The sequence below is a fragment of the Aedes albopictus genome, chromosome 2 (genome assembly GCF_035046485.1).
Source record: "Aedes albopictus strain Foshan chromosome 2, AalbF5, whole genome shotgun sequence".
Classification (NCBI taxonomy): domain Eukaryota; kingdom Metazoa; phylum Arthropoda; class Insecta; order Diptera; family Culicidae; genus Aedes; species Aedes albopictus.
Window position 1 is genome coordinate 341,547,364 of NC_085137.1, and position 15,252 is coordinate 341,562,615.

The 15,252-nt window shown below is 39.9% G+C and overlaps 1 long non-coding RNA gene across 1 annotated transcript in view; it reads left to right on the forward strand.

The window, feature by feature from the left end:
* LOC115263151 (uncharacterized) overlaps nucleotides 1-15,252 on the forward strand; it is a 489,784-nt gene that overhangs the window by 261,104 nt on the left and 213,428 nt on the right. The window contains exon 4 of the long non-coding RNA XR_009997875.1: nucleotides 4,013-4,048. This is a non-coding gene — a long non-coding RNA (uncharacterized LOC115263151). The remainder of the gene's footprint in view (nucleotides 1-4,012; nucleotides 4,049-15,252) is intronic.

The window sequence follows — 15,252 nt, forward strand, 5'->3', positions numbered from 1 at the left end:
TTGCATATTCTGCCCATGGCCAAGGGAAAGAAAAACTGGCATTGTGGAGAAAAATCCCCTGGATTTCCATTTATTTTTTTATTTATTTTGATGCTCGGTTTTTGGCAAGGTTTTTGTTAGCCAACAAGCCAAAAAGAACCAATAAAAGGAAAAAGCACTTGAGAACCTACATCAACATCAAGGATCACGCTTTCTGCAGTGGCTACTTTTTTGGGGATGAGTGAATGGAGCTGGTCAACGGATAACAACACCGTTCTACATAAGTTGCTACAGCATTTCGCTTGTGAGGTACATAATCTGGAAACAATATCCAAACTTTTTCAATCCCGTTCAAGTTACAAAAAATGTCAATTTGGAATCTACACACTAGACATAAAACAAGAGGTTAATTCATTCACAACTTCTTGCAATTGTAAGATCACGTGGAACAAGGACCACTTTATCCCAATTAAGCAAAAGTGGAAACAACGAGGTGTGTGTTGATCTGCGTCAAAAAGAACTTCGAGCGCTGCCGTGGGAGTTGAATAGAACGCTCCAGACATCACCATTAAGCACGTCCTTTGGAGATAGCTTAATTTTGTTTGGATTGTTCTTACTTCGCTCTTTTGCCACCATAAAAGACATACATAGGCCAAAATTGGCCGAACAACAGTTGTGTAAATCCATTGGATATACTTGGGTTTTAGACACCATGTTTTACCAAAGGTTCGCCGACATTGCCCGAAGGCCATACAAACTTTTTTGATTCTGAGCTGTGGGGTGTCCAAAAAAGCGTGGAATCAAGAATAACTCCATCGTATTTTACCTGATCAGTCACATTTATTTCAGAATTAAAGAGACGCAAAGTTCGAACGCCATTACGTTTTCGCCTCTCCGTGAAAAGACAATAGATGTTTTATTCGGATTTACCGAAAGGCCAAATTGGCGACACCAGCCTTTAACTACCTGAAGAGCGCTTTGCATCAGGTCAAAAAGGGTGCTAACGCACATACCGACTAACAATGTTAGGTAGATGTTTTTTTTTTTTTTTTTTTTTATAGAATGAGATAATCTGCAACAGATACCCAAGAGGTGGTTCCTCGGGTGATGTGGGGATCGACCCACTAAAAACTCATTCTCTCTCTTCCTTACCTTCGCGGTACGCCCGTTAGGGATGACTTCGAGAAGGGGGGGACCGTACATGAGTACACTCTAATAGTAAGCGATCCACCAGCTACCGCCTTAAGTTGTTCACTCTCCCCTGGAGGCTCGGGTCCTGGCTAGTACTTAGACTACCCGTTGAACTCAAGCTCCTGGATGGGGAAGGGGGGCCAACTCAACTAGCTGTTGTTCGGCTCGCCATTTACTCTGTAGTTCAAGTACGATTCGAGAAACCGTGGAAGTAACGGAGTCCCACTTGTCCGCCCCCATATACATCCTTTCAACAATGTTGTCAGGCGTGATATCTCTACTGCATACCTCCTGCATACTCGACCTTTGATCCACGAAACGTGGACATTCAAAGAGCACATGCTCCGCGGTCTCGTCGCAGTCTGCACACTCCGGACATGCGGGGGAGCCTGCGTGTCCGAATCTGTGCAGATACCACCTAAAGCACCCATGTTAGGTAGATGTCGATGAAGCCATAAGTAGGAAAACCGCTATTATTGAGTTGCTTCAATAGCGTATCTGCTACGAGATTCCACAAAAGCGGTGACAAGACTCCCCCTTGATGGGCATCCACAAACACTCAATTTCCTAATCGCTGCTTGACGCAAAGTCGAGAAGAGATATTGGTTTTGAAGTACTTGGTAAATCCAATTTGAAATCATTGGAGATATACCATGACTCCGTGCGGCTTCCAATATGGCATCGAAAGGCACGTTGTCAAAGGGACCCTCGATATCTTAGAAAACACCAGAACAATATTGCTTTTGAGTAAACGCTGTCTTGATATCGTAAACAACTTTGTGTAAAAGTGGACACAGTGCACTTACCAGATTAGTAAGCATGTTGATTCACATGAAAAGGCACGTTGGCCAGATGAACATCACGGATGTGATGATCAAAAATACGTTCTAAGCCTTTCAGAAAAAAAGAAGTCAAACAGATACGTCTGAAACTCTTTGCTTCATGACTTACAACTTACAACCCACTTTCGGAAAAAACATTAAAGTTTTATCCCGTCAGGATTTGGGAATATACCCTGTATTAAAACTGCAAACAAGTAGTTGTTTCAAAACATGTTTGACATGATCAAATCCCTTCTGATGCAAAACAAAATGTATCCTATCTGCACCAGGAAATTTGAAAGGAGCAAAGCTATTTAGTGCCCACTCAATCAATTCTATAGTTACAATACTCAGTACCGAAGCCACGGAATTGTAACTACAAGAACAGCAATAAGGTTCAACTGAAGATGAAATATCCACTAGGGTGGCCCACTCTTATAGGAAAAACAAAAATTTTGAAAAATGCCAAGTCTTACCTCCTGAATCGGTTGTTTTGGGCTATGTACCAGAATTGAACGTAGCTTCTGGTAGCCCAAAAATCGTAAACTTAAAATTTCTGCATACATTTGACTTCGTTTACCCATACAAACTTCAAGCATTTTGAGCGCCCCCTTAGGCTTAATCGATTTTTCTCAAATTTTGAACGTAGCTTCTAGTGGTCCAAAACAACCGATTCAGGTGGTAAGACTTAGCATTTTTCAAAATTTTTGTTTTTCATATAAGTAGGGGCCACCCTAATATCCACACATTAAGAAAAGTATGAACTGAATAAGCATTGCAGTACCTCCTCATCAGAGGAAGTGAAATCGCCATTTGACAAACGAAGTTCGTTTACTCGTAAATCCTTAGATTTCGCAAGGATTTTGTACAACCGACTGATTTCACTAAAACTGGGAGCATCTGTACAAAGGTTTTAGCAGCAGGATCGTTCAGCAGACCGGAGAGCTTTCCTGTATGCCTTGCGAGCCGACCTGAAAGCCTCCGATCCAGCCGAACGTCGTCTGTTGCAACTCTTTCTACATTGTTTCCTGAGCTTCGCCAGATCAAAGTTCCACCAAGGAATTCCTCTTGTGGTCATCACAGACCGCAGAAAGCAAACTTCCTCAAAAGCTTACACGATGAAGGCCGCTGCAGTATCAACGGCATCATCTAAATAACTTGGATTATCAATGGATCGTGAGAATCCATGAAATTTGGCCGCAACTAGATCTGTGAAAAGGTCCCAGTTGGTTGACCCGGGATTCCTGAAACGCAAGATTTGCACAGTAACATTCAAGTGTTCAAAAAGGATGTGGCAATGGTCAGATAAGATTCTTCATATGACACATGCCAATTGGTCAACTCATGACTAATTCTGCTAGAGCAAAGAGTTATATCTAACAGATACCATGAAGGTTGGGCGGTTGCCTATGTTAAGTAATCCAATATCTTTACCAATTCAGTAATTCATCTACTTAACTGGAGCTTTTCAAGGTGATGTCTAAGGTGCCCCAGATGATACGGTGAGCATTAGCATCACTGCCAACAATTAGTGGAAAGCCTTTTGAAGTGCAGTATGCGATGGCTTAAGAGCAGGCGGTACGTGGTGATATTCTAAGCCAGTTGAACTAACCGCCACCACTCAACTTCATACGGGCCAGAAAAGCCTCAATCCTAGACACAAGGAGCTCGAGACTATTGGAGGGAAGTGGCAACCATGGCTTAGAGTTAGTGACCCCAAATCAGGCCCGTGCACAGAAAAGGCGAAAAGGTAGGGGTGTTGCCTAATTTTGGCAAAGGGCAGAGGGGCGTCTAGTGTATGGAACATCGGCAATGAGAAGGGTTTTGCCTCCAAAACTCCTCACTTGTGCACGGGATTTCCCCAAATATCTATGCTTTGGTAAAGGGCGGGTAGAAGGCAACCTTCATCAGAGGCCTAGGACTGTACCACCTATGAATTTATGCGACTTGCTTCAGCTAATCTTAATATATATTGTTATTTTACCTCTATTTACAAACATTTTTTTTTGTTCTCTTTCCAGAAACGGACATTTGATGCGAACAAACCATGATTGATGGTAGGTCATCTACAACAAAAATAGTTGTTATGTCGCATGTGGGTACCGACTATACAGTATAGTTATTGTTGGGTGTCATACATTTTCAAATTTAAATCAATTAAAATTATGAGTGACGATACTGTCACATTAAATCATTAGTGTAAAGGGATATTACCATGGGGTCTTCAGTTAATCTATGTAGTAGTAAAGGCTATGGATCACCAATCCGGAAACGGCGGATTCGATTCCCGTTCCGATCGAGAAAATTTTCTCGACTCCCTAGGCATAATGTATCATTGTACTAGCCTCACAATATATAAATTCATGCAATGGCAGGCAAAGAAAGCCCCTCAATTAATAACTGTGTAAGTGCTCAAGGAACACTAAGTTGAAGCGAGGCAGGCCAAGTCCCAGTGGGGACGTAGAACCAGAAAAAGAAGAAGAAGAAGAAGAAGGATATTGTCATTGTCAACGTAGTGTTGAGCCACCGCTCAAAAATACCGCTTCTACCCCAAAAAAAAAGAACCTAACATATCGTTGCTTCATCAACCTGTGAGCTGTTTATCAGATTGGGAGCTGATACGAACTAACCTTTTGAACCGTACCATAAATCATGTCCGACCAAATAGGAGGTATAAATAAAATTAAGTGTAAACGGATATTGAAGCACCTGGGACCAAAATGAAGCATGTTTTCCCCCATTCTTGTGTGACCACCTTCTCTCAGTTCACATTCGAGTAACGCCATAAGCCATCCTTGAATCCCTAGTTGACATGTTTTGAGAGCGCAAAGCTTTCCACTTGGTTTGAAACACCCATCCCCCCACCACCACCACACGTACATCATCGGTGATATCGGGGCTTAGGGCAATCACCAAACTACCTTCAAGCTGAAATCAAATCTATTTTTAAAATGGGATCAAAGCTCAACCGGCAGGCAATAGTACTGGGGGCTACATTGAGTTCCCATCGCACTTTTGCCGTGGCTCCTACCATCGCATCGCATCGATGTTCCAGCTGGGTGGAGCCGAAGCATAGAGCAGCGACGACGTCGAAGAAGACGATTGCGCTAATGGAATGACGAACGACCGACCGACTGATGCTTATCTCGAAGATAGCTACATAAACTTTTACTTTCCCGAAAGAGGATCCAATCTTCATCCCCACCCGAGGGCACACGAATTTGTGAACAGTCTCTCTCAGTGCAGTGGCAGGTAACACGGTATAGGTATCGAACGGAAATTGTTTCGTCGCTTTTCACCGCATCCATCGGGCTGCTGCTTTTGACATTGGGTGGCTTTCTCGCGAAAAAGCCGAGCCACTTTGGAGGATCCTTGAAATTTTAACACCGGACTGAACTTAATTAAGCACTTTGGGAATCGATCCTATCTTGGGATTTTGGCTTCGGGCTACCGACCGTTGCCGGTCAGGTGATTCATTGATTGAGTTTTCTGGAAGGCGGCTGGAAATTTTTGAAGGTGGAAATTGAGGATAATTTATATCCGGAGGATAAATTATTTGCGGAAAAATAGCGGAGGGAACTTTATCCATAAATGTAAAAATAGTAGTTTGTAAACTTAAATCATATTATCAAAACACGAAATTGTATAAAAATGGTAACATTAGACTTGATTGGTCTTTTCCATAATACCTGTGACGTTACAACGTTTTGACGCATTCGTAGTCAGATTTTCCTCTATAACTCATGAAAACGAGCATAAACCGCAAAATATTTTTTCATATTCGGATTCCTTGTAAAATTTCTGATATATTTGACCTATTGAACATTTAGTTTTCATTAGAAAAACGTGTTCAAAATGCGTATTTGTAGCGTGACGTTACAACGCGCTAGAAACCGACCCTCTCTAACGCGCTACCAACATCTTAAAAAATCTGCTCGGATTTTTATGATATTCTGAATTTTTTTTTTCCACCATTGAAATTTATTGGTTTGTTCTTCGTGACGTTACAACGCCCGTTCAGTTTCAAACAGGGTTCTGCTCGCGTTGTAACGTCACGAAAATGCACATCATGTTAGAATTAGAATAATCAGCCAAATTTACCCGAATTTGTGAATATATCATTGCATTATCTTCATTGCTTCAAGGGGAACTTTATTCTATTAAAAATCCGTTTTGTGATAGATGGCTCGGAGGGCCAAGTTATTGTTATCAATAGTATGAATACTCCTTCATGAAGGTTAATGACACCGGCACATCTTTGGTTTAGTATCACCCATATTCTTCTAGTTTTGTTCCAAAGACTAGCGCGCTGAGATCCATTATTTTGCACCGCCTGATATTGAAATTTTTCAGCATATAACTCATCACGCCGTCGAGATAAGGCACATTCTACCGTGACGTTACAACGTTTCTACGCATTCGTGTTCAGATTTTTCACTATAATTCATAAACGATTGTAAACCTTAAAATATTTTATCATATTCAGATTCCTTGTAAAATTTCCGATATGTTTGACCTGTTAACATTTAGTTTTCATTAGAAAAACTTGTTTAAAATGCGTATTTGTGGCGTGACGTTACAACGCGCTAGAATTCGACCCCCTCTACCGCGCAACCAACATCTTGAAAAATTTGCTCGGGTTTTTATTTTAAACTGAAAATTTCTCCCACCATTGAAATTTATTGGTTGGTTCTTCAATGCAGTGAAATAAAACATATACGTTTCGGATTCGTTTTTGGATAATCGACTTTTACATTTCGTGACGTTACAACGCCCGTTCACTTTCAAACAGGGTTCTGCTCGCGTTGTAACGTCACGAAAATGCACATCATTTTTGAATCAGAATAATCAGACAAAATTGCCCGAATTTGTAAATATATTATTGCATTATTTTTACTGCTCCAAGAGCAACTTTATTCTATTAAAAATCCGTTTTGTGATAAATGGCTCGGAGGGCCAAGTTACTATTACTATTAATATCAGCAGTATGAAAACTCCTTCATGAAGGTTAATGGTACCCATCTTCGGCCTAGTACTACCCATATTCATCCAATATTGTTCGAAAGACTAAACCGTTGATATTCATTACTTCGCACCGCCAGATATTTAGATTTTGCAGCATAAAACTAATCACGCCGTCAAATTAAACATTTTTTCAATAATTTATGCAATGTCATTGATTCAATTAAAAACGCTTTAAGATGTGCGAGCAGTTATTGAACCAAAGATATACCTGAGAATCTACATACCACTTAGGGGCATCAATTTCTGTGATTCCAGAGACAAATAGACCTAATTCTGACAAAAAAAATCCATCCTATATATGTCAGAGTCATAATTACTCAGAAAGTTAGTGTCTTTGGCAAAATTGTTTAATTAGTCAAAAACTTACAGCTGATTTACTATTGGATGTGAGATTCAGACACACTGAGCGACGCTTATAAAAAGTTTACAATAGTTTAGAATTTCTCAAAAAGTTTTCAACAAATTTTGATTAGTTGAGAAGCTATTTTTTGGCAAAATCTTAGGGCACTTTATAAGAAGTTACAACATGTTGAATATTTTTTGAATAAATATAAAGTGCATTATTTTTCAAAATTTCAACTACCACTAGTCAGTTAGAAACTTGAACCAAACGGCTTTTAAACTGAAAATTCTTGACAAGATAAACAACTTTTCCAAAGACATCAACATTCTAAAAGTCTAAAGTCTAAGTAATTAGAGTCCCGAGATATATGAGTTTTAATTTCGTAGGTGTTACGTCTGTTTGTCGGTGATTCTTGTTATATCAAAAATGGAACACTGACGTAATATCCATCCCATATATTTCAAGATCCTAACTATTAAGACAGTTGGTGTCCTCGACAAAATTGTTTGGCTGGTCAAGAACTTTCAATTGATGGGCCGTATGATTTAAAATCCTTCCACTAGGAGGCGCTAGAGGGCATATACATTTTTAGTTTTACTTATCTCAGGATCGTGATTTATTGAAAAGATGGTTGCTTCATCAAAGTTGTTTGGTAGATCACTAGACTTTCAGTTTAATAGCCGTAAGGTATTAATTTATGCCACACAGTGGTGGTAGTTGCAAATTGTCAAATCATACCAATTTTATTATTTACCCAAAACACATTCAACAAGCCGTAACTTTTTATAAAATATATCAAAAATTCTCAAATTTTGACTGGTAGTTCCTCATCTTGTTGTCTGTAATTTCTACAAATTTGGACTTGATTGGTTAGCTGTACACCAAAGATGGAGCGTTTTAAGCAGAATCATTTTTTTTTGACTGTGTTCTATTAACTCTTATATCTAAGGAATAAGTGAATCAAATGAAATTAAATTTTGAAAGTTAAGAATTATATGGTGATCTTTGATTACAATTCGATTTGAATACAATATGTCCAAAATGAAAAAAGTTCCACCTTGTAGAATACTTTTCAAGAAATTCTTATCCCTTGCCTGCTTTTACAAAATGGAAACTAACGTCTTCTAGTGGCAAAATCTCGCATCTGTTGGTAAATCAACTGCAAGTCCTTTACTTACCGAACAACTTTGCCGAAGAAATCGTATTTCTATGTAAAAGGGATCCTGAGATGTATGAAATTTAAAATTTGTAAGCTCTTTAGCGCCGCCTGTTTTTGGAACTTTAAATCAAACTATCCATCAACTGTAAGTCTTTGGCCAACTTAATAACTTTGTAATTTCGTCAGTGTTTCGTCTGTTGGCCACTCATATCACATAAATTTTCGGCTTGAGTTGAGTGGTATTAGATTACGATTAAAAAAATTACAATATCGCAGTACAATTACATCGTAGATTTTGGCCAAACACCATCTCCCCCGTCCTTCAAAAGTCTACGTAGTTTATTAACCGACAATGGTACGCAATTTATAAACGATATTTCGAAAAAGACCTCATACACAACGAGAACGAAACTGTTTTGAATATAGAACTACGTTTGTCCAATTCAGAAGCCGTCCAATCCAGAAAGATTTGGTATTTCCCACAGAACTTTTTTTCGTGACGTTACAACGCAAACTTCAACCAGGTGAAACTCAGGCTTCCGTGAATCGATTTTCTTTTTTTTAGTCTCATTTGAAAGATCTTTTCGAGTACAAAGAGCATACAAAATATCATATTTGTAACGTTTTCCGTATTTAAATGAAATTTAAAAGTGTTGATTTTTCGTGACGTTACAACGCAATAAAAACCTATACTATGATCAGCCATATTTCAGAGTTGTAAAATCTTCCGATCAAAAATCTTTTTATGCTTAAAATATCTACATACATTTATCTACAAATGATGGAAGATTTTTGAAAAATCAGTGTATTGGTGTATAAAATACGATAGTTTGGATGAAAAGTGTGCCTGAAGGACTTAAAATCACGATTTTAATGTTAATCTTAATCGTCGTTCAACTTATATTTATTGTCACACTAATATCATGTCGAATACATTTTTGGATGACAAAAGTAATGTACAGTCATTGCACAATTATGGGTCACACACAATCATTAGTCACTTTTCACTTTAATAGATAAATACTACTCAATTGCAGGCTTTTGTTAGCCATTATTATTTTTCGTTTATAAGTTGATTTGTTTTGTGTCACTATACGTATCGCACACGGGCTTATACGTCCAAACATACATATTTTCGATTTTTTTTGTTCGGCGCAAAACTATCTGTCAAAGTAACGCTTCGATTGTGAATATCGGATAGTGCGTGCGCTGCTTTCGTAAGCTCTGTAAAAGCGAGCTTCAGTGATTTTCAAGTGCAAAATGGTATCGTCACCAGAACAAAGGTATAATTCACATTCCCAATGTAGATATTCATGTGACTGCAGCTTATTAAAGCTTATTTCAGGCAAAATTTAAGTGACTCATTATTGTGCCAAGGAACACCGAAAATCACACAATTATGGGTCACTTTTTGTGCAGCATAATATTGACAGTTCTGTGTACATGGGCATTGCATACTTTTAGGCGTTTATCGGTGGTTGTGTTGAAGATTTTGTCCCAATTTTGAAAAATTGGTTCCAAATCGTTAAAACACGCTTTGTAAAGAAGTTTGAGACCAGTTTTAGATTCTACTATAGTTGATCTATCGAGAATAAGTGATTATTCAGTGAAAAAAATAGACAAAACATTATTGTTGAACTGATTGTGGAAACGACCGACGGATTGGCAGAGTTATCCCTCTATGGTTGGCTTTTCGGTCCGGACACAGAGAACAGACATCCAGGCTAGAACAAATTTCATTCGGAAAGGTGTGTAAGGATTTGAATCTTTACTTGAGTAAGGTTGCAAACCAATACACGAAGACAACACTAACGCCATCAAACACCATATTGCCACAGTCAGTGGTGTATTGAAACATTTCAAGTGGTGAATTAAATTAGTATTGGAAATTAACTGATTGTAGCGCCACGCTATTGCCACTTGTGTTGCCGATTTCAAATGGCCGTTAAATTTCTTACACAGTTTCGGAACTGGACTTGGATGTCTGTTCTCTGTGGTCCGGATAAATTATAAGCGGGGTGATACTATTTCATCCGACCAAGGGTCCGAACGTCGGATGAAATAGTATCACCCCGCTTATAATTTATCCGGACCGAAAAGCCAACCATAGAGGGATAATTATGGTTGAACCGATTCCTCTTGAGTGACCCATAATAGGCAACAAATTGACCCATAATTGTTACACAACCAATTTTGACCCATTATTGTGGTTTTCATTATTCACTAACATTTTAGTAATTTTCACCGTCTAAAGTGAATTTTACAAGCAAATTTTTATATAAAACATTAAAAAGGAGTTTCAATGAAGAGAATATAAAATAAAAATAATGAAAGTGTCATTTTTGTATGTAAAACGATTCATATTATGAAATGATTATTCCTTGAGTGACCCATAATTGTGCTATGAGTGTAGAATGTGATAAAAATGTCAAATATGCCATAAATCAACTTTGAAAAATTGGTATTGATGATACGGGGCCCGTAGAATGTGTCAGAAACTGATAAATTGAATGTGTTTCTAATAAATATCCAAGGTCACAGTAGCGCATTCTCCTTTTTTACGCTGGAGAGCTACATTGGCGGTTATACTAACTGATACGATAGCGGCTTTGGAAGACCTCTCCTTCTGGAAGGAGTATTGGATACTCGACCCAAGCAGCACCTGCAACATCATCCAAAATGTGGTTTTCTATGCTTTGGTCTAAAAGAGTTGCAATAAAAGCACACGCAACTTCCATCTTGTCAGTTGAGTTGCATTTAAACTCCGAATATCGTTAAGTTGCAGCTTTGTTTCAAAGGAATTACAAATAACATCGTATTTAACATCGATTTATGGAGGCGTAGCTTACATATTCCTCACAAGTGGCAATACAGTCAGCTTGCATTAAATGTGCTATGTAACACACATGAAACATCTTACTCTGGTTTGTTTGTTCAGATTAGGTTCCAAATGTGTTGCGGAAAATTTACGCGTCTTTTCATTTTGACAGCTTTCTAACTTGTGGCAAAGACGGTACAATGAAGTAACGCGTAACTTCAGTAGCTTTTATGGTGCATTGCGCAGCAAATCTTTCACAGAGCTTCTGGTGTAGTGTGTAAGGTGAGTGGTTAATACTTCTGGTGTCCATGGTTCGAATCTGAATATATATTTTTTTTTTCATTTTTTTATCATTCCCCCTAGCTCAAGTTGCACAACGATTTAAAATTTGCGCTTTTTGCGTTTCAAAGAAGAAGCAATTGTGTTCTGTTGTCCTTAATTTGAACAGTGAATAAATTGCACTTATGTTGCTGGTACTGGCTTTGAAACAAGTCGTGTTGCTTGGGGAGAGACCCATCAACAACACCCTCGGTGTATCTCGACAGTCCGTAGAGGATGATCCTTTTGAGTACCTTCCACGCCGTGTCGAGCTGACATATTGGACTATATGCTGACAGGTCAACGGGTGGTTTCCTCGCCTTACCTAGCTGTACCAAGGCCACATGTATCTCTGCCGGGCACTTCCGGGCTGTGGAGACCACCTGTATCTCGTACTGTTGCCGCCGTGCCGCGACAAGATCTCCACGTCAGTGATCTCGTCTAGGTCCTTCATCTTCAGAGTCCAAAGACCTTCTCCGCAAGGCATTCGTAAGTAGCGCCCGTGCGCTCCTTGTCGGACTTAAACTCATGGATCATTTCACCAATACGAATACGTCTAATACTGCGCAAGTCGGTTGCCAAATCCACGAGATTTGTGTCGCTTTTCATCGCCTTTAAGACTTTGAAGTACCGTAAACCGGGGTCAAATTGATCTTCGGGTCGAAATTGATCACACGTTTTTCGGTTAGGTATAGCATATTTTAAATAATTTCCTTTCAACTATCGTGTAGTTGGGAACCGATACTAAACGATATTTGCTTGGAAACTATTTGAAGTATGTTGTATCTAACGGAAAATTGTCTGATCAATTTCGACCCGGAGATCAATTTGACCCCGGTTTACGGTACTTGAACTGTTCAAATTTGATGACGAGCTCGTCGTCCTTCTCGAACTGGTACCTGCCCTCCTACGTTTCCAAGGCCTGGTGTCTCTAATCTCCTGCAACTCTTGTGGTTTCTTCTTTTTCTTCTATTTTGGTCCACGAAGCGTCTTCCCCCTAACTCGCCCTAACTTGTTAGGGCTGAGAGCCTACTTATGGTCGCAATCCCCGGCTACCGTCGATTCAGGACTTACCGGCGTTTTCAGGCCCACCCTTACTAGCTCTCCAGAACGCCTGCCCGGGACATACTAGTAGGGGAGGAACTGGGGTTCCCAACGCTGGCAACTGGGTTGTTAAACGGAGAGTCGATAAGGAGAGCATCCAACATAGCTCTGGCCTGCACAAGTTCCTGCGTCATGCTCCCACGCACGGGTCGAGCGATGACAAAGACCGCATGTTAAGAGTTGTGTGCTTAGCTGGTAGTGCAACCTGGGTACTGTTATCCTTCTGACTTCAGCTAGATTGATGAGGTACGTCTAGAGCGTCTGTTCACCAAGGAAGTGCAGCTCAAACAGCGTCTGTTTTGGCATCCAGCGGCTGAGTATGAAATGTTCCTCCACCGGAAGCTATACCTAAGGTGGCTTTAGGACAGAAGGTCGAAGGACAAAAGGTCGAAGGACAAAAGGTTGAATAGACAAAAGGTCGAATGGGACAAAACGTCGAATGGACAAAAGGTCGAATGAACAAAAACATTAGTAGACCAAGTTACCAGCTGGTGTGTCACTTATAAGAATAAATAGTTAATGTTGTTGCTCATTGAGAGAAACATTATGGTGCTGTTATAGTAATCATATGTATTTCAGCCACTGACATTTCTATAGGAAATTTTTCCTTCTTTTGTTTATAGGCTATTCTTTCAAGTTGTGTTGACGTAGTATTTAATGGCAATTTAGTTTGACGTTTTGTTCAGGAATTTTTCCTTCTTAAATTTATAGGCTGTTCTTTTAAGTATTGTTATTGATTTATTATCGACTATTTTGGTACTTATAATTCAATCAGAAATTTTGCCTTCTTTAATTCAATAGCTGTACTTCCTATCTATACTGCAGAAACAATTACTACTTGTGATTAGTGATCATCCCCTCTTGGATTTATAGGTAGTTTCGACGAATTACACTGTATAAGTACAAATAGTTTCTTAGAATTTCGACTGTTGATGATTATGTTGGGAGGTATGGCGTTCAGTTTTTGCAAGAATAACTCAAAAACGGATTCTTAAGCTTTCATAAGTTATTCCTCCAAAGATTGAAAGCCATACCTCCCAACCAGTGAACCGTATAGTACATTTTTTCACTATCGTCGCAACGCCTCTACCGTCATAACTAATGTTGCATACTACCGTCACACACTACATTCATACTGCCGTCGATGCATGAATGTCGTCTACCATGAATGTGACATTTGGAACCATGATTGTAACACAAATCAAGATGATGGGAGTACGAAATGACTGTTTTGAAATGTAGAGCTGGAGTTCCAGTGGTTCCGAAAATTGCGAAAGAAAAATGCGAAAAACTCGTGCTAAAGGGTGTCAGGGGCATTACTTGGAAGGGGGATAGTTTAGGAAGATTTTGGAGGTTTTTTAGGAAGTTTCAGAGGATTTTCGGTTAATTTCAAAGACATTACGAAGGCGTTGCATGGCGTTTCGGGGGTTTCGGAGAATCACATATGCGTTACATGGGGTCAGAGGAGGTTTAAGGGGGATTTCAGAGGCATTCCAAGAAGCTTCGGAGCATTTTCAGCAGATTTCATAATCGTTACGGAGGCGTTACATAGCGTTTTGGGGGGTTTCGGAAGGTCTGAGGTGCGTTACATGGGGTTTCTGGGGATTTTGGAGGCATTCCAAAGAGCTTCAGAGCATTTTCGGCGGATTTCTTAAACATTACGGAGGCGTTATATGGCGTTTTTGGGGGCTTCGGAGGATCTGAGGAGCGTTACATGGGGTTTCCGGGGGTTTTAGGGGGATTTTGGAGGCATTCCAACGAGCATCAGAGCATTTTCGGTGGATTTCAGAAACGTTACGGAGGCGTTACATGCCGTTTTCTGGGGTTTCGGAGGGTCTGAGGTGCGTTACATGGGGTTTCTGGGGATTTAAGGGGGATTTTGGAGGCATTCCAAAGAGCTTCAGAGAATTTGCGGCGGATTTCACAAACGTTACGGAAGCGTTACATAGCGTTTTCAGGAGTTTCGGCAGGACTGGGGTGCGTTACATGGGGTTTACGGGGGTTTAAGGGGATTTTTGGAGGCATTCCAAAAGGCTTCAGAGCATTTTCGGAGGATTTCAGAAACGTTACGGAGGCGTTACATGGCGTTTTCGGGGGTTTTGGAGGATCTAAGGTGCGTTACATGGGGTTTCAGGGGGTTTAAGGTAGATTGCGGAGGCATTCCAAGAAGCTTCAGAGCATTTTCAGCGAATATGATTTCAAAGTCGTTACAGAGGCGTTTTGAGGATGGCAGAAACCCTCAGTAGTGTCCCCGAAACCCCAAGCGCAATATTTCCTAAATGGCCTAGGATATAGGGTTTCAACATCAACTCAATTAGTCAGGTTCGAAAATATCCGTATGAGACTTTTTGATTTTTTAGACGTGCGTCATAACTATTCAGTTGTTCCCCTGCTCCATTCGTGATTATGACCCTCGGAACGCACTATCCGAAAATCTTTGTCTCCGCTTCTTCACACTTCCGGTTCCTAATTTATACGCATGTACCGTTCGCAG